Genomic DNA, 27994 nt, shown 5'->3' on the forward strand with positions numbered 1-27994 from the left:
ACAGTTCTGGTTTCTAAGAATGATAACAGGCTTCTCCTTTGAATAAATCAAGATGGTATTGCCGCTGGTGTGTTTACGTTGCAGTTTACTTCCTGGACCATCACCATCAGGGGTAATGATGGGTGAATCTCAGCAGGTGTGGAGGTTTGAGTTGGATAAGCACTATAAATTGCATATAGACACCTTGAACCTTATCCAAGCCCCCTGAGTCCAGAGTAGTGGGCTGGGAATTCCATGAGAACAAGCTCTGAAACATAAAATATCAAAGATATATACAATCATAGAAGATAGAGGTGGAGAAGTCCTAGTAAGAGTACAGGATTATTCACAAAGTAATGTTTCTCGCATGTCTAAGTGTTTGCAAGAGTAGGCCAATAATAACAGCAACTATGTTTCTTTATTTCTAATCTGTCAGTGATTCCTCTTCACACTGAAGCCAAAAATACCACTAAAACAAAGACATCTGTTTTATGTTAGATGTCATCTCTAAGGGAAGTTCTAGGTATGAAGATGTAGTTGAATCAGCCCTGTCACCACTTCTGCTTTCAAACCAGATGGAATCAGAAAATGCAGACGTGCCCTGAAAACAAGCAGGTAAATTCCCCCTTCCTTTCCTGCCAACTCCCAGCTTTTGAGAACAATATAGATAAATCCTGGCTCAGAGTTCCATTTTCCTATTTGGATACAACATCCAATTCTGCATTTATAATAGCTGCCTCAATACTCATTTTACATGACATATCCTGATCTGACTGTTCAAATGCTAATTAGTCTCCCTCTGTGTCTTTGCAGAAATGGAAGGGTGGGGAGAATAGTTGAGTGCATCCTAGAGTGAGCCTCTGCACTGCTAGCATGTTCAGCAACAATTTTATTTTGTTTGAAAATGTTCTAAAAATTCATTGGTTACCAGAGAAATAAAGGGATTTGATTTAGGATGTTGGAGTCCAGAAGTGGAAGTGGTCTAGCGATAATACTTAGTCCTCCCATGAGTGCAGGGGACTGGACTAGATGATCTCTCAAGGTCCCTTCCAGTCCTATGACTCTATGATTAATGCTGGCTATGCTATAGATTACAAAGTGTAACTCAGGAAGTGATATTCCACTCTATAGTATGTTGCAAGCTCACCTAGTGGTATAGAGTGTTAGTTAGATGAGTCAATTGCCAGATAGATATAATGTGACCCTTAATTTTATACTTAGTGTGTACATAATACAGTGATAGGCCTGTCAGAAATGCAGATAGATCTTAAATTTGCAAAATCTCCAAAGGAAGGGCCATTTCTTCATTTACTTGAACACCACAAAGCACGATGAGCGCCAAAACCATCAGTCCAATTGGGGGCCCTGGACTCTACAGCGATAGAAATATAAAAATAATTAGATGATAAAAAGAGTATTTTAATTTAACATGTATTTTTACAGCAGTGATGGGAAATGGGTCAGGATTGATGCACGCTTTTTTAACACTGTGGGGGTGATGAGGACATGACTACAAGCCAAAGGACTCCTTGCTGATGTGATCTTGCCAAATGAGAATGAGGTGAATTTGGATGGAAACTACCAAAAAGATTCAATTTACACGTCACTGTTCCTATAGCAGAGCTGCCGTAGTGTTATGTAAGTGCTCGTGAAATTAGGTATAGGTGAGTCACAAGGGTGTGATGTTTTGCAAATCTCTTATTGTATATTGGCTTTGCACAACTAGTTTGAGTTTGTGACCCTTTTTTCTCCGTAAATTAAAGAGTTGCTTTCAATTTAGAAAAATTATATTTGAAACACACATTTCCTGGCCTATGTTATCAGCAACACCTTTGATGATTAAATCTGAGCTATTTTAAAACTCAAATTTATTTTTCTCTGCTTATGCTCTATGCTTTGCTCTCAGCGTGGATAGTGAAAGCCAGTATCACTTTTTTATGGAGAGTTTCTTTGTAAGGGTCTTCATGCTACAATATTTGTGTTGCAAACATTACACAGTAATGGTATTAAAAAAACCTAACAAAACCTTTCGATTATTCTTCAGTTTTGCAAAATGTGGGGCCAAATATGAGTTAACAGTTGCATTTTAAATACATTTTTATGGGAGATTCAGTTATTTGAAATCATGTTTTTCTACCTAAGGGACGCACTTCATCCTGGCCATATCCTGAAGTACCACAAATTTGCTCTAAAGCAGAAACTGAGGATTCCCCCAGCAGGAGGAATCCGGTGCTGGCATAAATCTGGTGTAGCTGGCTTCATGTCAGCCATTCTAGCCCCCTCTGGAGCAGGGTGTATGCCAGGGCTGACTGGGGATGGGCAGGGCCAAGGCATGTGCTTCACTGATCCCTGGATTCAGGCAGGTGGGGCTAACGTGCAATATGCACCTCTGATCCCTGTCTGGCAGAATACCTTCCCTAGGGGACCATGCTAGCCAGTACCAGTTAGAGCAGCGCTAGGACTGCTCTACCTTCTGCTATGAGCTATTCTGGCTTAGAACCGCCTTTGTCTCCTCCACCCCAGCTGCAGCTGGTATATTACGTAGGATTATGCCTTAGGTATTATAGCTAGAACATCTGTAAAAGACTAGGCTGCTGTAAGGGGTGTCATATCCACAGCATACTGTACATGAGAAATTTATATTTATACTAGAATTTCTTTCCCTGTCCTGCTCCTCTTTTCATGGCTTCTCTGCCAGCAGATGCAACATTATTCGCTGTCGATTTTTCTCTTTCCCCCCCTCTACACATCCACAACCTTTCTTACATGGAATGCGGCCCTGGCAGGGGGTCCGAGGAGGGGCCACTTAATTCCCTGGCAGAGTCACCTAGCAGCAAGAGTCCATCAAGGGGCCCTGAAATCAGACAAAAGTGAGTGTTGCCTGTCCCTGCTTAAAATGTTTCTAAGTCATATGAAACAAATAATAAAGTGGAGTTGTTTCTATGTATTTTAAGCAGGGCTTAGTAACTGTGCTGCTAATAAAGTCTCTTACCTTAACTGATTCATAAAAGACAGTATGTCAGTTTATTGTACAATTTAAAATCCAGGCTTTTCATTGAAGATACTAGAAAAATATTACTGAATTGATAACTTGCCTGACACACACCAGCTTGTCTGAGAAGTTTAAGTGAGGCTTCAATCCCTTCAAATTAATCTTATCCACTCTGCTGTTCTCTCAAGATGCACCAATAATATTATTATTAACAGCTGACTCAGGTTTCCACTTCTGGTTTCATTTGATATTTCAACAGCAGGATTTCACATGCTTGATCACAGAATGACCCTCAACCATTTAAATGGTATTGCATTGCTCTTTGAGACCTGATTTTATTCAAATTTACAGAAGTACTCTTAGATGATTTCTTGGCATACATTTACTTCTGAGCCTTGTAGTACTTAAGCATAAAGTACCAAAGACCTTTATCTAGTAGCACATCCTCTGTTCAGCCTTGTAGTTTGGCCTTGCATCCTACCTCTCAGTGTAGCCTTGGTTTTCATTGCTTTACAGATATGAAACAAGATCTATCTTCTGAGGTCATTATAGAGTATGTATGATTTAAGCCTTGCCAGACTGCACCAATATCATGCATTATATCCAAATCTGGATGTCATGTCACTACATGAAATTGAATGCAAATAAAACAGAGGTCTTATTGTTTAAATTCATCAGGGTGGGTGACTGTAGGATGCTGTTTCCCTCCTGTTAATCCTTTTTGACCATGTGGCTCAGCTTTCATCTTTGAGCATGAGAAACCTGAGGTCTTGATTTTCTTGTATATTGGATAGGTATTTACAGGTGTGCAGAGTGCAGAATGTTAGCATTCAGATTTGATAGCATTTTTCACCCACTGTACACAAGTGTAAGTGACTGCACAAGGTGCAGGGTAATGGAGAATGAGTTACATCTTTCAACGGCCACTTTGGAGCTCTGTTAACAACCTTTTTGTCAATTCAGAAATGTTGCAAGGCTTTTCATTTCTTCACACAATAATATATAATCATTATTTCTGGCTGTCCTCTGACCGGTACATTGAATTTCCAACAAAACCATCCTTCACAGCAGCACTTCATTCTCTGATTTTTAATGACTACAGTGACTTTTAGTAAAATAGCACATCAACTTACAGATCCTTTCATGCACCTACAAATCCAACAATGGCAGTTTTCCGGACTACCTCTGCAACTTTGTTATGTTCACAGACATTTTCTTATGCCACTACAAAGAAATATTTATGTCACGTCCATAGTTTTGAACAACTTATTTCAGGTCTTGAATAGCTGGCAGCTTTGATCTGCATCAGGGGCATTAGCTCCTTGTTAGGTTTGGAAAGCTGGTTCTCATTCTGTTTTTAAAAATTGATTTTGATTTGATAGGACCAAACTGGTTTAGTTAAAGTAAGAGCTGCTCTGAACCATCATTCTTCACACAATATGATTAGATCCTTGTTGGAGATTGACATAAACTAAAGGGCTGTGAGTGACACCCAAACTCCTGCCTTTTACCTACAGTGGAGGCCGATGTGGGAGCAGAGTGAGGTCAGCTGGTTTCAGCAGTGTAACTGAGCATGCTCAGTCTGTATGAGCATGCTCAGTACAAGCCAAGCAGCAAATCTGGGGGGGAGGAAGCACCTCACCCCTCACATGCCCCACCATGCATCACCTCTGGGAAGCTTCATTCTAGAGGTCCACTCTGCTCCCCTTCAGGGTTCAGCACAGTGGCTTGTTCCTTCCACCTACGGTCCTATTGGCAGAGGGCAGCCTGGCAGTTCTCTCCTTAATCAAATTGGGGTCCATGGTTCTTTCTGCTGGGCTTGCTGATCTAACAGTTTATGAATGTAAAAAGCACTCTGGGATTTCCCTACAACTGATGCACCAGGGTGTATGACTGGAATGAATGAGAGCCCACCCTCCTTTTCTAGGGATGCAACAGTCCTTGGCTAGTTAACCCCAAAGGAGGGCAGGTGAGGGGAGCCATGGAAGGGAGGGTGTGGGTGTGATGTTATAAATGTAATATAATATCTCATTGAAAGATGACAGGGCCAGAAAGAGTTAATTAACTCAGACTGACCTGACCCATGGGTGAACCTTAAGGACTGGTTAGGAAGATATGTAAATGAATAGAGCTTTGAAATGCAAGTCTGCATTGTTAGAGATCTCAAGGGTAGATATTTGCTCAGGTCTTGTGATGTAAGCAAACAAGTCTTGTCTATTGCTATAACTTTAATTCAAAGATCAAAAAAGGAATATTAACATTTATGATGATACTTGAGTGAAATAGTATTATTGTCTATATGTCTCTTTGAAGGTTGTGGTAACCTGTATCTGAACTGTTTAATGGATAGATTACCCTGTGCTAATTGCCAGGATGTTTGAGAGAAGGTGAATTAAGCCTATTGTTTTCTCAGGCCGAAAGGCTGCTGGAAATGTATAAGAACCCTGGGACATGATCCTACTTCATCTCAGATCTGCTTTGGGTTTCAAGAGGGGGAAACCTTAAACCACAAGGATTGAGATCCCCAGTCACTGACTGGAGTCACCCTGAATATGGACAATGAACTATATCCTATGGACTATTTCTAAGAGGACTTTTGGCAACTACAAGCTCACCTCTGCTATGTATCTGAACCTCAAGAATTGAATTCAAGTCTGTATGTATATTGATCTTTTAACCAACACTCTCTCTCATTTCTTTTTTAATAAATTTTAGTTTAATTAATAAGAATTGGCTATAGCATGTATTTTGGGTAAGATCTAAGTTATCATTGAACCTGGGTATATGGCTGATCCTTTGGGATTGGAAGAACCTTTCCTTTTATATGATGAAGTAAGATTTTCAGTAATCATCATCAGATCTGACAGGTGTGTCAGGACGGAGGTACTTTAAGGGAATTGCATTGTTTGGACTTCTGAGTAACCAGTGAGGTACTACAGGAGCTGTTTTGTGCTGGCTTGGTAAATCTAATTATTGGAATATCCACCAGCGTTTGCGGTTTGTCTGCCCCATTTTGTTTGCAGTTCACCCTGATTGAGTGACCTCAGCTGGCTCCCACGCGCAGCACCGTCACAGTGGGGTTATAGTGTGTGGGAATCCTGTCCTGGGGTTGAAATTGGGGGAAAGGGATGGGAAGGAGCAAAGGGAACAGCTTCTAAACGTTTAAAATCATTTGGACAAATGTCTGAATTTTTGGGTGCTTATCCATGCACTTTCAAAATCTTTCAAGGTTTGCCCGTTGCTCTGATGTGTCCGGGGTAATGCAAAATGCCCATTTTAAATATAGGTGGACACCTGTGGGCTTACTATAAAATCAGTTTCAGCAATGTAGCTAGGAAAATGTTCTAGTTATAGATTGCATGACAGCTTTCTACAGTACTGCTAAGTGACAATGTGATACCGTAGTGCAAGGTGTTAAATTGTTTGGTGCATTCTCGAAGGGAGTCCCACGTTCTGTCTTACAAAAATACCTATTTGTATATCTTCACTTTACTGCCCAGAATAAGATCTACTATGCAGCTATGTGATGGCACCAACTTCCGCAACGGATTTAACTTATTTTCTAAAAACTTTTAAAAGGAGCTTATGCTTGGCTCAGATTTCATTCTCAGCAATTAATCTCTAAAGCTCTTGCATCTACAAACAACAACCAAAAATGAATTAGGAAGCTAGGATTTTGGAGAACATGGTTAGGATTGATTATAGAGAAAAAATCACTTCCTTTGCCTTTATACAAATCTTGTCCCCCACTTGATATAAATTTTTTTCATAGGGGAAGGGAGCCTAGAAAAGGAAGATTTCATTCTCACATTCACCTCAATCCATCTTTGGGTTTTATGTCTTCATCTTATTTTCCTGGAAACTTCCTTCCTTTTCAACCCTCTCTTCCCAGTTTGCCTGTTTCTCATCTCAGGTTTGCTGCTAGCTGCCCTTTCATTCTTGCCTTGGCCCTCTGTTAAAGTTTCTTTTGAAGAAACCCTTTCTGTTATCCTTTCATACTTTCTCCCGTCCTTCTGCTCCTCTGGTTCACCTTTTATGTTTGCTTTGTGTGTCCCAGTTTTCTGCATTTCAAGGTTTCTGTTGTGAGGAGAGGGGTGGAGGAGGAGAACATGGAATTCAGCAGTATACAATGTTAGTTCTTGTCAGTGGCTAAACTGGGCGCAGAATGAACATTTCAATGAGGTGAATGGAGGAGCTGCTGTGCCGGGGAGGAGCCAGCCAGCAGGGCCTCTTCCCATTTGTACTGCCTGAGGGCAGGCAGAAGGGAAGGCAAAGGGAAGAAGAAAGGGGAGCGGGGAAGCCTGTATTCTATCATTCATCAGTTGTTTATCCAGGTAAAGAAACTGGATATTTGCTACCCTAAGCTAGCCAACTGGCCTGGTTCCTGGTTTGACTGAATTAACACAGGGCTTTGTTTTTTGTTTTGTTTTTAAAAACCTTCTAATCCTAGAGTCTTAGCCATTTCTATTAGGAAACTCATTTGGCAGGTTTTGCCCTAGCAATGAATTGTCCCATTGCAAACAGAAAGAGACTCTTCTGCAGTAGGGATCCCTGGGCCTGCAGCTGTGTTATGGAATCCTTGGATAAATGTGTTTCTCAGTGGGGATTGTTAGGGTTCCTGTATATAAGTGTAAAAGAACCCAAACAAACCAGAATCTCCCAAGCTACATAAGTTAAACTAGAACCTGAGTTTAAAGGAATGGTGTTTGGAGAGAGTTAATTAGCCCAGAGATCATTTTTTTATTGACAAAATAGAGCAATAGGGCTAAATTCTGCTCCAAGTCATGCATGTGTAAATCCAGAGTAACTCCATTGAAGCTGAAATTGGAATTACTATGGATTTACACAGGTATAACTCAAAGCAGAGTCTGGCTCCTATCTGGTACATGTACCAGATAACCCCCAGATTGTATACGAGGGGGAGGCTAAAATCTCTCTTTTTTTTGCACCACCATTGCCTGGCCTGGTAGAGAACAATAACATTAGCCAAGTGATGACACACATTAGATATCAAAGAGAGGCTGAGAGCCAAAGCTCCGAGTGCACTGTTTGCTGGACTTCGCATGGGAGTCATTGGCCTGTGACAAGGCAGAGCCTGTCTGTCCTCCAGACTGGAGGTAGAAAGTATGAAAGCAACCATAGGAATAGGAACATTGGACAGAGGATGAAATGAGTCCTCTAAAATTGTCCTCCTCAAGCCCTTTTAAACATTGCTCCTAGAGACATGGTCCTAGCTTGTCACTCTGACCATTTCATCCCTGTTTGTGTCCCCCAACTGACAACACATTACCGGCTGACAATGAATAGGCAGGTGGTGGGCTGAAACCACTGCTTACTCTGCAAAACAGTCCTCCCACTCTACCCACACCCCATTTGGCTGTTTCATTCACTGTTCACATCTTGTCATATACCAAGACTGTGAGCTCCTGCAGACAGGGACCTTCTTTCATTACTTGTTGGTACAGTGCTTAGAGTAATGAGGCCCAGTTCCTTGATTGGGGCCTCAGGTGCTACAATATTATTACTCTTATTTATTTGTATTAAAGCTAATCATGAGAGGCTAGTGAAAGTGAACCCCTCCAGTAACTTTGCTGTGCTCCATTAATACAGTGCTGTTTCTGGGAATGCATCACAATCTAATGGTTTGCACTGCAAATCTTCTGGTGATTTATTTCCCACTGAGAAAGTCAGAGGGTCTGTCACTGGGTAAGTCATGGGACCTTCAGGGCTTTTGTTTTTCTTATGATAGCCTTCCGTCACTCCCAGTTGCCACATACAAGATGCTGCAGGGTCTAAGCTCCCCAGACTGTTCAGACATAGCTATCAGGTAGATATTTAGGTTCCTGGAAAGCATTATACAAATTCACGCTATTGTCACCAAGCTCTGTATAGACAGATCTGTTTCCATAGTAACTAATGTATTTCAACAAGTAGGGAAAAATCATAGAAGAACTTAAAAGGCAAAAGGAAAAAAAAGCCTGACTTAAAAATAAGCAGTGTAAATAAAATACACGATGGTGTGGGATGCTCTAGAGGTTTTATTGTACTTACTTTGAAGACTTGTGATATTCGGGAATTGCCTCATTCCTCATGAGAAATCAGTCATCCCGAAGTCTCGGCAATGAAAACTAAAACTGTATCCCACACCATTTAAATATATAAATTTGTTTTATATTTACTCACATGTGCCTGCATACATTAATGCAAGAACAATGAGTGTTTGGTGTGCATTTTATAATAGACTTGTCATAAACAAAGTTTTATGAACCAGCCTTTGTGGGTGAAAAAACTTGCATTCTTCCTGCATTCTATCTCTGTTCGCAAAGTGCAGCAGGAACAATGTTAAAATGTCACAAATGTAACAGAACTTGGACAGGGCCGCTCTAGGATCTTCTAGTTTGCCTAAATCTGTCACAAGTGCCACCATCAGTGGTTATAAGAAGTTTGCTGCTGCTAGCTTACCTGTTCTCGGATAGGCATTTTATAAAATCACTACCATTAATCCCTCTAGGTTTGAACTAGAGAGAGCACTGAATCAAAGGGATCAGATAAACTAGACAGGGGTCCAGATTCTCTCCCTCCCTCCCCCCTTGCACAGTTCAGAGAACAGGTAAGGTGTTCAGAGGTGCATGATAAATGAATTTATGACATGATGCCACAATTTTTCACCCATCACCGCCACATGCTTTCTATATGCATAGTCCATAGAACACTGTGTTGAGAGAACATTAAGGTTGCACAGTTCCGTGCTCAGAAACCAGAAATTTCCAGTGATAAGGACACATATGTAACTTTGCATCTGCAGATTTGCACCAGCAGTTACAATGTGTGTAGAAGTCTGAATACTTGCATCACTAATTACCTGACTGTAGAGCCAAATCATATAATTAGAGATGAAAACACTTAGATTTGCATCCACAATTCATTTTACAGACGCAAAAATCAGGGCATACATTTTGAAGGTGAAGGTTGCACCCATAAACAGGGTGGACAGGCTTTAGCCTGTCCAAATATATATATATACTGGTATGTGTGTATATATATATATATATATATATATATACACACACATACCTGAGGAGCATAACAACTACAATTCATATTATGTCTGGTAAACAAAGAAATGATCAGGAAATTTGTTGTAGACTGCACAGCCAGAATGAGGTATATAACAAATAAGACAAAAAGAAAAAAAAATCAAAGCAGAGAGCAGTATATGGGCATATATGCAGAGGTTAAACACTGACTGTATTGAGCCCAGTTAGATGAAGATATTCATCCATGCCCAGATCCATATTCTTTGCCTTGTATGAGATTAAATAAATAATAATGAGACATACAATGTACATGCTCATCCATTTCCAACCCCAATACCCAAGCGGGTCAGAATGATAAAATGACACAACACTATTACAATCAGAACAATCCTTTTCCTTAAGGAATAACATTTATAACAGGAAATCATAATAATTTTAATGGAAGCAAAAACTAAATAGGCAGAAAACTCCCCAGGACTGGGGTTCAGTGCTGCCACCTTCCCAAAGGAATTCTCCCCATTCTTTCTCCCCAGCAGCCACTCTTTGCCTGGGCAAGGGGAAGAGGGACAGCTGAAGTGGAGTTAATCTCTTGTTCGGCATGAACTGAGAGCCTTTGCATGCTTTCAAAGGAAGCCTGACAAATAAAAGGAAAACAAAGAACAAGATGGCAACACCCTAATGGGTATACGACAGGGGTTCTCAAACTGGGAGTCGGGACTCCTCAGGGGGTCACGAGGTTATTACATGGGGGGTCGCGAGCTGTCAGCCTCCACCCCAAACCCCACTTTGCATCCAGCATTTATAATGGTGTTAAATATATAAAAAGTGTTTTTAATTTATAAGGCGGGGGGGTCACACTCAGAAGCTTGCTATTTGAAAGGGGTCACTAGTACAAAAGTTTGAGAACCACTGGTATATAAGATATAAAATTCTTGAGACGTCCGCTGTCACTGGTTTCTGGTAGCAACAATAATATGCAGATTCAAATCAGCATGAAGCGTGCATCAGCATGCTACTTCTCAGCAACTCAGAGGCTAATGCATTATGCCCTCAATAAAGAAATTGCACAGACACAAGTGAATATGGAAAATATGATTCATACAGTCTCCAGAGCAAGGGTTCCTCCATTCTTTATTCCTGAAAACTGCAGATCATTATGTGTAACCACATTACTACTAAAACAGCTGACAGGCTAATGCTGTAAATTGTGGTGCAGTGTATAGGAGCTAACTATTAGGCTTCATCTCATTCTAATCTCTCCATATTTTTCTGAACAATGCTGACAGAGTCCTGTGCATGTTAATTCTCGGACACAGAGCTAGAGTTCTTACAGATTTATTCTTAAAGTGAAATGCAGCATTTCTCCCTTTTTTGGATGGGACTCAGATGCCGTACTACAGCTCCCCCTGCTGCCTGCATGCTTCTCAGTAGCTACAGGAAAGAGTCTGTGATTCTCTTTATCCCAGACAGGCCAGCCTGCCATTTTTTACACTACTGTCAATGGGAAACCAAACCACACTGCTATTCGTTGATTAAACATAAGTTTCTGTACCTTGTCAAGAGGAGGTACTGTAGATCAGATGTGTAAGGGAAACTGTAAGCTGCACTACTGGTAAGACATAATTACTGTAGCTTTTGTCCAGCTGTTATGTTAAGAATTAAGACTTCCTGTGTTAATTTGTGGTTAAGCATGAAGTCATAGAAAGAGCAACATAAATGTAGGGTTGGCAGGGACCACAAGAGATTAGCTAGTCCAGCTCCCTGTGCTGATGCAGGATCAAGTAAACCTAGACCCTCCCTGACAGGTTTTTGTTAAAATCCTCCAATGACGGGGATTCCACAATCTCCCCTGGAAGCCTATTCCAGAGCTTAACTACCCTTACAGTTAGAAAGTTTTCCCTAATATCTAACCTAAATCTCCCTTGTTGAAGATTAAGCCCATTACTTCTTGTACTACTTCAACGGACAGGGAGGACAATTGATCACCATCGTCTTTATAACAGTCATTAACTAAACTTTGATCATTTTTGTTGCTCTCCTCTGGACTCTCTCCAATTTGTCCACATCTTTCTTAAAGCATGGTGCCCAGAATTGGACACAGTGCTCCAGCTGAGGCCGCACCAGTGCTGAGTAGAGCAGGAAAGTTGTCTCCCATGCCTTACATATGACACTCCTGTTAATACACCCCAGAATGACATTAGCCTTTTTTGCAACTGTATCACATTGTTGAGTCATATTCAATTTGTGATCATTATAACCCCAGAGCCTTTTCAGCAGTACTACTGCCTAGCCAGTTATTCCCCATTTTGTAGTGCATTTGATTTTTAATTCCTAAGTGTAGTTCTTTGCACTTACCTTTTTTGAATGTTATCTTGTTGATTTCAGACCAATTCTCCAATTTGTCAAGGTTTTTTGAATTCTAATCCTGTCCTCCAGAGTACTTGCAACCCCTTTCAGCTTTATGTCATCTGCAAATTTTATAAGCATACTCTTCACTCCATTATTCAAGTCATTAATTAAAATATTGACTAGCACCAGACCCAGGACTGACCTCTATGGGACCCTACTAGATATGCTCTCCCAATTTGACAGCAAACTGTTGATAACTACTCTTGGAGTACATTATTCAACCAGTTATGCACTCACCTTTTAGTTATTTCATCTAGCCCATATTTCCGTAGTTTGCTTATCAGAATGATAGTATTACTTCTTAATTTGCTTCCTAAGTATAACTGAAAGAATGACTGACTTTATTGAAGATACAATGTTCCTGTCCAAAACATCAGATTTATAATGCAATCATGACTTTGTAATGTCAATAACTTAGTGTTGTACATACAAGCTATACTGACCCACCAGTAGTTTTGATGTCTATTATCAATATTCACATGAGTTCAAAGTCTACTGCACAAATTCTCAGTAACTTTTGAGCTACTCTTCTTGGGTTAGAGTCAGAGTGTTAGTGAACACAGGAAAAGCTAGACATGAGCTCTTGTTCTAGCAACTGGGGAGTTATGCCAGAAGGAGGGAGCTTGGGGGTCGGGGAAGGTTAAATAGTATAAAGCCCCTTAATAGTCAATTCATGGCTCCGTTTTGTTGTCATAGAGGGTCAGAAACCATCATGAAAGCAAATATTTTTGTTTTTATTTTCCACTCACTCTCATGCTAATTTTTAGTGAGAAACTCAGAGTGTGAGGGAAAGTGCAGAAGAAAATCTCTTTGTATTACTTGGTGCTGTAAGTCATTTGTAGCTCTGCCTCAGGACTCAGAGAAGCACTTAAATATTGTGGAGGAAGGTTTAAAGTACTGGGATTCCATTTCCAGCTCTGCCATGGACTTCTTGTGTGATGTTGGGCAAGTCACTTAAAGCTGGATTTTCAGAAGTGATGAGCACCAGAAGCTCCATTGATTTAAATGTGAATGGGAGTTAAATCCTAGCAATGGGTAGGTAGTAGGCTGGGCTTTCTAAGTGCCTTCCTGAGCTGAGGGTAATCTGAGGAGATTGCCTAATTACAGCAGATGAAGTCAGGTGCAGCTAAGCCATAAAATGGGGCTGGCTCTTTTCAAGCCACTTAGGAAAAATGTAGGATGAGTTGTTCAGTAGAAACCAGAAAAGGGAGCTCTGTAGACATATGCGATTTATCTTAGCTCAACTGTCTGGTTTTGATGTTAAATCCATGAAGAGATTCACATTTTAACACCACCTACCCAAACTTAACATTGCAACCCAATAAAGTTTGCAAACATATATTCAAAGGTCAAAGTAGCAGGATATTGGGGGGAAAAAAAACTTCAGTAAGAAAAGAGGTTTTATCATCTAGTAACTAGTTATTGTTATTTTGACCTTTCACTGTGTATTTGTGAGTTTTATTCTGAGGCAATGCTATGTTTAGCTTGGGCACTACAAGTCAGTAGTGAGTGATGATGGAATATGGCACAGGGGAACTGGCTAAATTCCTCAGCTGTTCATTTCCAGACTTTCTGATGTCTGGAGAGAATGGGATTGTGTTTAAATGATTCCAGAGATCTGAGTTTAATTGCCGCAGACTTACTGTGTGACCTAAGGCAAATAACTTAACCTTTCATTGATTCAGTTCCCCATCTGTAAAATGGGGACATCAGTACTTCCTTTCCCCTCCATGTGTCTATCTTGTGTATTTTCATTGTACCTCTTTGGGGCTGGGACCACCTCTTACTATGTGTTTGGAGAGTGCCTAGCACACTGGGACCATGCTTGCATTGGGGGTTCTAGGTGTTACTGCAATACAAATAATTCAGAAAAGGTGTTTTTTTTTTAAAGATGTGAAATTTTGTATACAAAGTGTAATACTGGGTGTGAGGGTCAGGTGATCTCCACTGAAAGGCACCTTCAACCTTACATGTATTTTAATTGAATGAAGATTTTTGTTTATTAATTTCCCGGGTTTTTTATATGAACACCAAACATTTACATTGGTTGGCCTATGAAGTCTGCAGCAGTGGCGCTCTGCTTTGACAGAAAGGATGAGGCTCAATAAAGCAGGCAACATAAGGCAGAGGTGAGGTTGTGTCGGGGGTGGCTTGAGGGCATGTCAGGGTGGAGCTAAACGCTATTAGCTTATCCCAGCTGCAGAGTTTAGAGTAGATCCCCTGATGCTCTAGTGTCCACCAGAGCTGAGCAGCTGGGGATCAGGGACAAGCTGTCCGCTCCCTGTGGTTGCTGTTTAAAGTGGAAAGCCTAGGCTTGGAACTTTAGACAACTAAGTAACAATGCCAAGCACATCCATAAATTGATGCAATAGACTGTCAGCATGGAGTCAGTTTGGGCATAATAATTAATTGTGAAATAGTACACTCCCCTGTTTTACACTCTCCATGTTACACATGCATTGGGGAATTACTGACACCATTCACCTCTTACTGTCGTCATAAATCCTACACCCTTTATGCCAGAGTCTTAGTTTATAGACGGGGGGGACACCATCACATATGGGAAATGTGATAATTCACATAGCTGCCAAAAGCCTTAGACAGAATCAAATCTGTTCCCAAAAGGCCAGCAGTTAATGGCAGATGCTCTCTTAAATTCCGTCTTTTAAAAGCAAGCACATTTTTTAAATGTACTTTTTCATTTATTTTTTCATCAAGATTATACAAACCCTAAGAAAGGTATGAGTATTGCACACTGATTAAATAGCAATCCTGAACTCAGCTATTACAGATCACTTGCCGTGTTCAGAACACTTTACAAACAGTAGCTAATAATTCTCACCACAGCCCTCGGAGGCGGGTAAGCATTACAATCCTCTTTTGCAGATGTCAAAACTGAGACAGCAAGGTTAGTGCTTCTGTTTTTCCATACACAAAAAGCAACCATGTAATTACAGTCAAAATAACTTTATTTTAGGGGGGGGGGGAACCAAAACAAACCAGAAATAAAGTCTGCATGAGAGAGCACAGTGCGAGTCTCCTTTCTAACATGGTGCATTGACTCTGCCTCATAAAATGGCCGCTGTCCCCACAGATAGCAGACTCCTTACAAACGTGAAGGGACAGTGCAGAGAAAATACACTTTCACAGTTACATATTCACATACACCACAGTAACTCGTTCCAAAGTGGTTGGAACTCCTGGAGTATTAATCCTAGCTCCAACACCAACCTCTTTGGAGCAAGTTACTGTGCTAGATACTATTCTGGTGGCATTAAGGGGATTTAAAGTGGGAGGAAATGCCCCCTTGAGAAAATTCCCTGTGCAAAGGTTCTCCCCAGGGTATACAGAGCTGGCATAACTTATAAGGGCTCTATACGAGCCCTGTTCCCAGCCTTCAGTGTGAGGAAGTGATAGGGACACGATTGGACTGTACAGCACAACAGCTGTTCCCTGTGTCTCAGGGACTGTAGGGAGCCCGGGGGACGCTCTAACTTACACCATGGCTGAGCAGGCCCCCAAACAGCCTCAGAAAATGGAGAGCAAAAGAGTGGCTTAAAGCTTTCTACCCCAAGTACAGGAACAGAGTAATTGAGAATTAGTCCCATAGCGTCCATAACGTATTTCTATAGTGGCACCTGATATCAAAGTAACACTGGCAAAAAAGGAAGGTGGCATATAGGCTGGTGCTGAGTCCTCTGCTTACAAAAGCTTATATGGTAAACCTCCCACAACCCCAGAACACTTAATTTCTCAACAGTGAGCATCTTCTCTTTTCAGCAGAGTGATCACCAGGTAAACCTTAATACTGGTACAAACATTACTTCATTTAACATCCCCGAATCAATTGCATATCTCCATCCCAACGCCAAGTAACATTTGGCCAAATGCTGTGTTGAAACTTTTAATGTACAGCTGAGACCCTACTCCCTCAGCTTTACATCACTTCAAAACAACCCTAACCTTTATTAAATACAAATACCAATTACACATTGAGCAAATTTGGGGAAAATCCCAAAGGACACATAGATTCCAAGGCCAGATGGGACCTCTGTGATCATTTAGTCTGATCTCCTGTAAAACACAGGCCTTAGAACAGTGGTGGGCAACCTGCAGCCCATGGGCCGCACGCGGCCTGTCAGGGTAATCCACTGGTGGGCCGCGAGACAGTTTGTTTACATTTCCACGGCCGCCCTGCAGCTTCCAGTGGCTGTGGTTCGCTGTTCCTGACCAATGGGAGCTGCGGGAAGTGGCAGCCCACCACTGCCTTAGAACTTCCCCAAATTAATTACTAGAGCATCTCTTTTAGAAAAACATCCAATCTTCATTTAAAAATAGTCAGAGATGGAGAATCCATCACAGCCCTTTCATTGCTCTCGCTGTTAAAAATTTACACCTATTTCCAGTCTGAATATGTCTAACTTCAACTTCCAACCATTGGATCGTGTTATACTTTCCTCTGCTAGATTGAAATCCCTTTATTAAATGTTAAGGAAGCACAGTAATTCTTCATGGGTCTTGGAAGAAACAATTGTGGGCAGGGTAAACTCAACAAGTCAACATACATTATTGTCTTCTTGATGAACATGTTTAACTCCCACTAACGTACATGGGAGAGATGTACACAGCAAGAGGACTACATGGAATTTAAAAATAACATGGTCAACTAGGAAATAAACCTTTCTGTCTTTTAACCTTATTTGACTCTTTCAATATGCTCCTTAGTGGAATGAGTCACTATGTTCTAGAAAAGAAAATGATGGTATCACACTCCCTCATCTGCTTGTGTTTGCTAAGGAAATCTGCTCCGCAATTAACTGCTCCCAGATGTATATCCTCCAACTATTATATTATTCTGGATGGCATCTTAAAAACCAAGGTCTTGTCTACTTTGCGTAACGCTCATGAGCCAGTATTTCAGTGAATGGCTGGATGGCACACACATGCAAAATATGGACTCAAATCTCAGAATCCCTAGGACTCAGCCATAGAGAGTAGGAACAGGGAAACATACTAAAGAAGGTCTGTGCACACAACTTTAGAGCTATGGAGAAAGTGCTAGGGGTGTGTGTACATGCTCAGTTTAGAGCTAAGCACAGGTGTACACCTACCAAATATAGGAGTGTGGCTGAGTTCAGAAATGCCCAGTCATTGTTCATTAACACACATCATCAGCAAGGTACACCTCATCTTAGTGGTGTCTCCATTTATTCTCTATTATATACTGTTCCTTCAGTGTGAATAGTGCTTTACAAAAATATAAGACACCCCTTCCCAGAAGAATTTACAGTCTAGAGTTATCCTCTGGCTAGAAATCCTAAGGCCATAGTGACTTTGCTCATGGTTATTATTAGTTATTGGTACTGCAGTAGCACCTAAAAGCCCCATTTAGGGATTAGGGCCCCAGTGCTCAGTGCTGTACAAACATTACAAAACGTGGTCTGTGCCCCACAGAGCTTACAATCTAAGTATGAGACAAGAGTCCACAGGTGGATACAGACAGACCAGACGAGGGGAAGCACATGGTAACAATGAGATTGCTATGAACAGGGGGATAAACAGTGGCTAGGGCCGGCTCCAGGCACCAGCGCAGCAAGGGGAAAGGGGCGGCACATCCGGCTCTTCAGCGGCAATTCGGCGGCGGGTCCGTCAGTCCCTCTCGGAGGGAAGGACCTGCCGCTGAATAGCCGCCAAAGAATGAAGCGGTGGTGGTAGAGCTGCCGCCGAAGTGCCGCTGCTTTTTTTTTTTTCGCTGCTTGGGGCGGCAAAAATGCTGGAGCCAGCCCTGCCAGTGGTCCCAGCACAGCAACTGCCTGATGGCTGCTCAGTGTTTTGTGGCAGAGGAATGTTGTAAGGAAGGATTTGAAGGAGTTCAATGAGGGAGCTTTGCAGAGGTTTCCGAGGAGCTCTTTCCCAAGAATAAGAGATGAGAGCACAAAGGTGCTTGTTGGAAAAAATCTACACAATTATTGTTAACATACTAGTCATGGTATAATATGAAATGGTCTTGTCTGTGTAAAGTGCCTGTTCATCATGGTCTGTGCCCCCTTGTTACTTTGTGCAACATCTGTGCAAGTATTAGCTGTCACCCTTCACTTCAGGGTCTCCTGGATCTCAGCGGCACTGCAGGTACGTATTACATGACATACTTGGGAGAAAAGGAGCTACTTATATGTAAATTATCATTAGACTGGAAATATACTGCAATCACTTCTGCAGCTTGACATCTCCCATGGGCAGAATAGAGTGAGGAAAGTGGGAGAAGTCCATCAAAATGAAATTCAGTTTGGAAACAGTCCAAAGGAGCACTTCTGAGGGAATATCATCTCTTAACATTCTCCAGTGCAAGGGAAAAGCCTGGGAAGCAGTCAGACTGAAAAAGACCTCGGAGCGATAACAGACATGGGATAAACTAGACATAAAATTGTAACATGAAATAGCTGCAAAAATTCCAGTGATTTTTTCAGTTGCATACATAAGGACTAAGAGATCATGAGTGTACAGAGGGATGGGGAAAGGTGTGATGAAATAATTTAAAATCTTGTAATGGTATTGACACTGGAGACGTAGAAGAATTCTTCAGGGTGGTACATATGGGAGTGGGGGAGGGAAAATATAGAGGAGTAATGGGATTACATTAACCCAGCGGTTCTTGAACTGTGGGTCAGGACCCCAAAGTGGGTCGTGACTCCATTTTAATGGGGTCACCAGGGCTGGTTTAGACTTGCTGGGGTCTGGGGCTCAAGCCCAAGACCCACTGCCTGGGGCTGAAGCCCAAGGGTTTCAGCCCTGGGTGGCAGGGCTCAGGTTACAAGCTCTTTCCCTGGGGCTGAAGCCTTGGGGCTTCGGCTTTACCCCCCACCCCTGGGGGTGGTGGGACTCAGGCTTTGGCTTTGGCCCCTTCATCCAGTGCAGTGGAGCTCAGGCAGGTTCAGGATTCAGTTCCTCCTTCTGGGGCTAGGTAGTAATTTTTGTTGTCAGAAGGGAGTCGTGGTGCAATGAAGTTTGAGAACCCCTGCAGTAACCAATGAATAATTTAGGCTGAATATCCTGGAAAATCTTCCTGGCAATGAGAGTATTTAGGCTGTGGGATAGTCTGTGAAGCGGTGGCATTTCCATCACTTGAGACATTAAGTCTATTCTGGACAAAACACTAGAAAATATACTGGAAGAAATAGGCCCTGCTTGGTATAGAGCTGAGCCAGATAACATGATGGGTCTTTCCACGTCCAACTTCTAGGATTCCAAGATGTGTACTCTGATGGTAGAGCAGCCTAATGGCAAAACATTTGCCAGTTCAGTTTCCTTCCTTCTGTGCCATTTGACCCATTGAAAGAACAAAACTGTGAAAATGCAGAGAAAAGAATAAAATGATGACACGTAGCAAGGATGTGAAAAGGAGATGGAAAGGAGATGTAGCTGACAAAATACATTGTTGATAACTCTGTTAAGAATCCCTGGGCAGGATGTGTCACACTAAGATATGCAAAAACATCAGAAATCATGAAGCTACAAAGGAAACAAAACAGGAAACATGTCATGAATCATCAGAAAGTGGGCTCTGGACTGCTTACACTGCTGAGTAAAATAAGTAAAATAAATAACCTACTCAGAGAGGAAAATTACGTGTAAATAACATTATAATATTGTGACACAGACTTACACAAGACAGGAGACTGGAAAGTCAAATTGACACTTTGTTCCTGTTCCTGCCTCATCATGACATTGTGGGAAGGAAGAGGTACAGCAGCATAGTATATGTACAAGTGCAGGATGCCTCACTAAATATACAGGCACGGAGTCTAACTAACAAATACATTAAAAAAAGAAAAGAAAAGAAGAAGAAGTCAGAGAGGCCTAGGAAACCACTGGGCAAGTTGAATGAGAAGCAGCTTCTATTCAGGACGGCTGTGACATTATCTGCGCAGGGCTCTGGTATATCAGCTTCCTGATTGCAACCTCCCTCACAAGTTATTCATTGCTCTGTAACTGTGATTGCAAACTTGATAATAAAAGAAAATACATAGCTGCAGACTTTTCACTGTGCTCTGCAGTTTGGGGCCCTAGAGCACTGTTATTTTAAGATTAGTTTTCCTACCCAGGTTGACTGTTGTGTCTTCATTCTGGGCTGGAAAATCTGAAACACCAATTGTTTGAAGAGGACACCGTACAACAGGTGTGGGCAAACTACGGCCCAAGGGCCGCATCTGGCCCTTCAGATGTTTTAATTCGGCCCTTGAGCACCCGCTGGGGACTAGGGTCTGGGGCTTGCCCTGCTCTGGCGCTCCAGCCAGGGAGCAGAAGAGGGAGCAGGGCCTTGACCCGCTTTGCGTGTGCTGTGGTTCTGCGTGGCTCCCAGAAACAGCAGCATGTTCCCCCTCCAGCTCCTACATGTAGGGGTAGCCAGGGCACTCCGCATGCTGCTCCTGCCCCAAGCGCCACCACTGCAGCTCCCATTGGCTGGGAACCAAGGCTGCAGGGAAAGGGCAGCGCGCAGAGCCGCCTGGCCGCGCCTCCACATAGGAGATGGAGAGGGGATATACCGCTGCTTCCAGGAGCTGCTTGAGGTAAGTGCCGCCTGGAGTCTGCACCTCTGACCCCCCCCCCCCGCCGCACCTCAACCCCCTGCCCCAGCCCTGATTCCCCTCCCGCTCTCTGAACCCCTCGGTCCCAGCCCGGAGCAACCTCCCACACCCCCAACCCCTCATGCCCAGCCCCCGTCCAGAGCCCACACCCCCAGTCGGAGCCATCACCCCCCTCCCCGCACCCCAACCCACTGCCCCTGCCTCCTGCTCCCTGAACTTCTCATTTCTGGTGTCACCCCAGAGCCTGCACCCCCAGCCGGAGCCCTGACCCCTTCCTGCACCCCAACTCCCAATTTTGTGAGCATTCATGGCCCACCATACAATTTCGATACCCAGATGTGCCCTTTGGGCCAAAAACTTTGCCCACCCCTGCCGTACAACCTCTGGTGGCATACCAGTAATTGAACTTTGGTTAATAAGGAACTTTGATTAATTGGTGCTCAGTAAGTCAGCGTTATAGTAGATTGGGTGAGCACATTACATAGTGAGATTCACTAATTTTGGATACATTTGATGCAATTAACATTTAAACTGCTCTTTTGTCTTTTAACTTTACTTCTTCATGCATACTACACTCACAGAGAAAGGACTGATGTCCTTTAACTACCCTTGATTTGCAGCAGAACTCCTCTGGAGTTGCATATGGGCTGAAGGTAGTATTTGGCTCTAAATTCTGGCAGTTAATCAATAGGGGCTGGGCTGTGTCTATCATTATGGAGGCAACCAGCTTACTCACTGCTTACCCTCGCACCCCAAAAAGAGAATGAAAATATTACAAATCTGAACAATATACTGACAACAAAAAAACTGTTCAGTCATTTTCAGACCAGTTCATAGAATATCAGGGTTGGAAGAGACCTCAGGAGATCATTTGGTCCAGCCCCCTACTCAAAGCAGGACCAATCCCCAGACAGATTTTTGCCCCAGATCCCTAAATGGGCCCCTCAAGGATTGAACTCACAACCCTGGGTTTAGCAGGCCAATGCTCAAACCACTGAGTTATCCCTCCCCCTGATAGAAGTAGAGAAATAATTTAAAAAACTTCCTCCCCACCAGCTCTCCGAGCATCTTAAGAACACTTGATTTTCTGCTGCACAGATGGTGTTGATGGGAAGGCTTTGGTACATAGGTATCAAAAAGGGTGACCTTAACAGAGGGCTAAATGTTGTGGGATGAGAATGGAAAATTACAATAGGGTGGTTGGAGCAACAAGAGGGAAAAAAGTGGGGAAATCTGCTCAACATCTTAGATGTACATACGCAAATGCAAGGAGCATGGAGAATAAACAAGAAGAACTGGAAGTCTTAGTACACAAGCTCAGTTATGATTTAATTGGCATCATAGAGACCTGGTGGGATAATTTTCATGACTGGAATATTGTTATAGAGGAGTATAGCTTGTTCAGGAAGGACGGGGGGAAAAGGGAGGAGGTATTGCATTGTACATCAAGAATGTACACCCTTGTTCTGAAGTCCAGAAAGAGGTAAGAGGGAGGACATCTGAAAGTCTGTGGCTTACATCATGGTAGGGATATACTAGAGACAACCAAATCAGGAGAAGGAAGTGGATGAAGCATTTCTGGGACAAATAACGGAAATATCCAAAACACAAGATCTGGCGGACTTTAACTATCCAGATATTTGTTGGAAAAGTAATATAGCTAAACACACAATGTCCAATAAGTTCTAGGAATGTGTTGGAGACAACTTATTGTTTCAGAAGGTGCAGGAAGTAATAAGTATGGCAGCCATTTTAGACTTGATTCTGACTAACATGGAGGAATTGGTTGTGAATCTGAAAGTTGAAGGCAATTTGGGTAAAAGATCATGAAATGATAGATTTAAGGAAGGAGTGAGAGCAGCAGAATATGAACAATGGACTTCAAAAAAGCAGACTTCAACAAACTCAGAACTGGTAGGCAAGAGACCATGTGTGGCCCAATCTATGAATCGTATATTAATTATATTGATTACTTAAGAATTCCCAGTTATCACTATGAGGTTTGACAGTTTCTTGTCTCAAGATCAGGCTCAGTATTATAAAAATTATTGTTTAGTTGGGAACCCCGATGAGCACAGTTGCAACACTCACACTTTCGGAACCCTTCTGTATTTGTAATAGTTTATTAATACATTTAACAAAGTTACAAACACTCTAACCCAGCAAGATAAATAGAGAGAATACAGAATGTACATCTGCACATCCATATACTCACACCATCCCTTGCAGAACAACCTGAAATGTTAGCATTGTCTTCCTCATCACCATCATCAGTGGCCATTATCCTGGCATCTCCCAACGGCTACATCTCTCTCTTCTCCCGCACAGAGACTGGGATTCAACTTTTATAATATGTTACACTGTCTAACGCCACTATGTCTAATGCATATTCAGTAGGGGTTTCTCCCCTCTTCCTTATTTGTATTTCATCACCCTACTAATGTTGGGGTGCTCTTTTCCTATAGGTTAGTATATTAAGGATCTCAACTTATTATCATATACATCAATTTGTTGCCATGACACTCTTGTGGTCAGACATCTGCAGATGTTCCCATCCTAAAATATCCAAAAGCTGGTGTTAGCTCAGGATCCTTTGATGGGCTGGTGTCATTATGGACAAAATTCCCCCTCAAATACTCTACTTTTGGTTCCCCAAAACTTAGAGGTGACCATTAGGCCTTTTATCTGTGCCAAAGTTCATTGACCTCAAACCTTATGCTAACTGCTGAAGCCAATGTCTTACGGGACACAGGCCTGTAGATTCCTTGCATTACAGTAACTCCTCACTTAAGGTTGCAGTTATTTCCTGAAAAATGCAACTTTAAGTGAAACAATGTTAAAGGAATCCAATTTTCCCATAAGATTTAATGTAAATGCGGGGGGTTAGGTTCCATTTTTTTTGAGCAGACAAAAGGCATTATATACTGTACAGTATTGTACTGTACTGTGGTTGGGAAGTGCCCCTGGCTTACCTCACACAGGCACAGCCCGCTGCAGGCAAGGACGCTACAAAGCACTTTCGCAGCAGCAGCAGCAACAGCAGTTCCCCGGAGAAGAACAGGTGCCGACTTTGCCGGGGCTGCTCCAGGACCACCTCTTCCCCTTCCCATTCCACTCCAGGCCCATCGCTTCCCATCCCCACTCCACCTCCTCTCTGGAGCACGACGCATCCCTGCTCCTCCCCCCCCGAAAGTCCTAAGCACTACCAAACAGCTGTTTGGCGGCACTTAGGACTTTCTGGGAGGGAGGGGCAGAAGCGGAGATGCGGCGCTTCCCTGCTCCTCCCACTCCTCCCAGAAAGTCCACGTCTCCACTCCTTCCCCTCCCTCCCGGAAAGTCCTAAGTGGGGAAGCGCTGGGAGGGTGGGGGAGGAGGCGGAGAAGCATCAGCGTAGCTAGTGGGGTGCAGGGGAAGCAGCCGCTTCCCCCGCCTTTCCAAAAGCAGCTGGAGGAGTGAGGGGGGCTCAGGCTGGGGGCCTGCAGCATGGCCGGCAGCCGTGGGGGGGCGGCGGGCACGGCTGGAGGAGTGAGGGGGGGGCACAGGGTTGGCACGGCAGGGACGGAGGAGCCATGGGGGGGAGGGGTGGTGCGGCTGGAGGAGGAGCCAAGGGGGGCGTAGCCAGAGGAGGAGCCAAGAGGGGGTGCCTTTTTTATGTTTGCTCCCCCTCCTCTTAGAAGCTGGCTACGCCACTGCGGAGAAGAGGAACTTGTGCAATGCTCCCTTGTAAAGTCTTCACTCCTCCCCCTCCTTCCCAGAAAGTCCTAAGCGGGGAAGCGCTGGGAGGGAGGGGGAGGAGGCAGAGAAGAGGAACTTGTGCAATGTTCCCTTGTAAAGTCGCTGCTCTTCCACAGAATCTTACAAGCAGTGGACAGAGCAGGCAGCCAGATGACGTTATAAGGGAGCATTGCACAACTTTAAACCAGCATGTTCCCTAATTGAGCAGTGATGTAACTTTGAAACAACATTAAGCGGGAGGACGTTAAGTGAGGAGTTACTGTACTATTGAATAAAATAAAATGCTAAAGCTAGCTCTATGGGATACACATGAGAAGAAAATCTAAGGGAAAAAGGAGTTCAGGAGAGCTGGCAGTTTCTCAGAGACAATATTAAAGGTACAACAGCAAACTATATGGATACAAAGGAAAGATTGGCATCTTACCATTCATCCTATGTGGCTTCATCAGGAGCTCTTCAATGACCTAAAAATGAAAAAGAAATCCTATAAATTGTGGAACATGGACAAATTGCTACAGATGAATAAAAAAATAGTGCAAACATGTAGGGACAGAATTTGAAAGGTTAAGGCACAAAATGAGGTATACTAACAAGGGACAAAAAAGGCAATAAGAAGAGATTCTTTAAATATACTAGAGCAAGAGAAAGATGAAAGCAAGTGTAGGCCCATTACTTAGTGAGGAAGGAGAGCTAATAACACATGACCTCAAGAAGGCTGAGGTGTTTAATGCCTATTTTGCTTTAGTCTTCACTAAAAAGGTTAATTGTGACCAGATACTTAACATAATTAACATTAACAACAAGGGGACACAAGCCAGAATAGGGAAAGAACAACCTAAAGAAAATTTGTGGTGTCCCTGTCATTGGAGGTTTATAAGAGCAGGTTAGACAAACACCTGCTAGCACTGGCCTAGGTATACTTGGTCCTCCCTCTGCATGGGGGGCTGGACTAGCTGCCCTCAAGTTCCCTTCCAGTCCTACATTTCTATGATTCTGTACCCGATTATCCCCTTTTCAAATGTATGTTACATGTAATTAAGTAAATTTAATTTTAATTCATGGTTCAGAATGAGGTATGTAACACAGCCTGCCTTGCCTTTTAGCATGTGTTTTTATTATAATTGTGACCTCTAGTGTGCAGATCTTAGGTGTATGTTTGACATTCGGTGCTTACCAATATAGGGCATTTTTTACCTTATGGGAAGGCTGAGGCTGTTCATAGTGGCCTTTTTGTTTATTTTGGACTTTATTGAAAGAAAAGAAAAGAGAGTTTCCTGGCACCTTGACAATCAGTAATACAACAGTAACACCAGGGAATGCCAGAACCACGTCCTGAACCTGGAATAGCCCAAACCTCATGTTGCAAACAATTGTATTTTTTACTTTGATTTGGTTCTGTGAGAAAATTAATAGCTAATATGGCAGCCAATCAGCATTATTATTTTATTTTTGACACTAGATCTGGATTACATATAAATTAATAGATCTGTGTTAGAAAACCAAACCTCAGCTGCATTTCAGAGGAGGGTGAAGTGTCTTGTGTCTAGTCTGTAAAGTGTATTAGGATTCCTTGGAATGAAATGAGCTAATTAAACGTGTTACCATGTACAGGGTGAATGCATTTCCACCACAGGAATTCTCCTGCAGGAAGAAACTAATGATCCATTTCTAGTTCAGTACCCTGTCTCTGACAATGACCAATGCTGGATGTTTCACAAGAAGCTGGTTTCCTTCATGCATAGGAGGCACTCAGATATTAGGGCATTGGCAGTGACAGTGATCCATTTAATGAAGACAAGAATCCATATAGCTGTAAATTGTACTTGACCTGCAGGGTATTTCCTTCCCACCAGAGTGAATTCCATTGAATCACACTGAGCTCCTGCAACAAAACAAACCACCACAACAAAATACCCCTTCCCGCAGAGCGGATTGAATTTTCCAATTTCAGGACTGTCGGTGACCAAAGATCCTGAATTAGCTGTAAATAAATCTGTAGCAGGTTTAGAAAACTAGACAACTCCTCAAAGATTTTTTTAAAATATTGAAGCATAACCTGCCTTGATTATATTTTTGTCAGTCCATGTCAATAGGTATTTCAGTTCAGTAGCTACTGTTTTTAAACATAATCAATGAAAGCCTATAAAAAGGAATGCTAATATATGCAGTCAGAAGTTGAAGTGGTGGCCAACAAGTTTATACATGATTGTAAATATGCAAACCTCACCTATAAATTGGTTTCTGGATAGTGAATGAATGAGAATTCCTGGAGGAGGAGACCAGGATGGCTGGGTGTGTGAAGAAGACACAATTCAATGTAATCTGCTTCTTGCTGGAAAACGTCTAGTATTAACGTTGCTGAACTGTTCCAAAAATAGATGAGCTTCATCATTAGCCTTCTGAGAAATCAAATAGGAGAGGCATCATTACCCAAATGATATCTCTTAAAAAGGGACTTTCACACTGGGTAAACTTAAAAAAGAACATTTAAACAGAAAGCAATTTTCACTGCCTGTAATTTTCTGTATTCCCTTAACACTCATTGAAATAAAAGCCTTCCTCCCTCGCTAGCCCAATTCTCTCTTTTCTTAATCCAAATGTGAAATCGTAAGACTCAGTGTTTATGACAATAGTTTGTTACTGTGGAGACAGTTATATCGTCATACATTTAGCCTTATGATATTGCCTCTCTGGCTGCAAAGACAAACAGGGAAAGAAAATGTGATAGGAATGAGACCTCATTTAACCAGAAATGTCTATTTTAAATCCTTTTGATTACCACATTTGCAGCTTTTAATAACAGGATCTTTAATACAGACTGTGTACCTAATTACATGCTACTTTGTTCTGCCATTTCAATTGCTTTGAATATAACCTTTGAATGTAAGATCTCTTTTTACTGTGGAATGTTTTGGACTCCCTGCATCCTAACATAATACTGTGACAGTTTCTACAATTTCAGGCCATTGTCCTTCAGTGCAGTGTTATTGGGCTCTCTGGTTCGTTTTATAGCTGAAATCTTCAAAAAAAAAAACTTGAAAAAGAAAGATTTATTGTTGTGCAGATGTGAGAGTGAATCCTTTTGGGATTCTAGGACATCTCCTGCAGTTATGTGAAACATGCTGTATATACAGTCCTCTGATTATCTTCAGGATAGCTGAAGACTCTTTTGTGCAGTGAGATTGCTACACATTTGAAATACGTACATATACTGGTGGATCTGTTGCCCCTGACTGCAGTATGCTCTATCTCTCAAG

General features: G+C 42.3%; 1 long non-coding RNA gene across 1 annotated transcript in view; it reads right to left on the reverse strand.

Moving 5' to 3' along the window:
- The window catches only part of LOC135982041 (uncharacterized), a 50859-nt gene that overhangs the window by 20245 nt on the left and 2620 nt on the right, over positions 1-27994 (reverse strand). The window contains exons 2-3 of the long non-coding RNA XR_010599241.1: positions 26965-27136; positions 25162-25201 (exon numbers count right to left, since the gene is read on the reverse strand). This is a non-coding gene — a long non-coding RNA (uncharacterized LOC135982041). The remainder of the gene's footprint in view (positions 1-25161; positions 25202-26964; positions 27137-27994) is intronic.

This window comes from Chrysemys picta, chromosome 3 (assembly GCF_011386835.1).
Source record: "Chrysemys picta bellii isolate R12L10 chromosome 3, ASM1138683v2, whole genome shotgun sequence".
Taxonomy (NCBI): domain Eukaryota; kingdom Metazoa; phylum Chordata; order Testudines; family Emydidae; genus Chrysemys; species Chrysemys picta.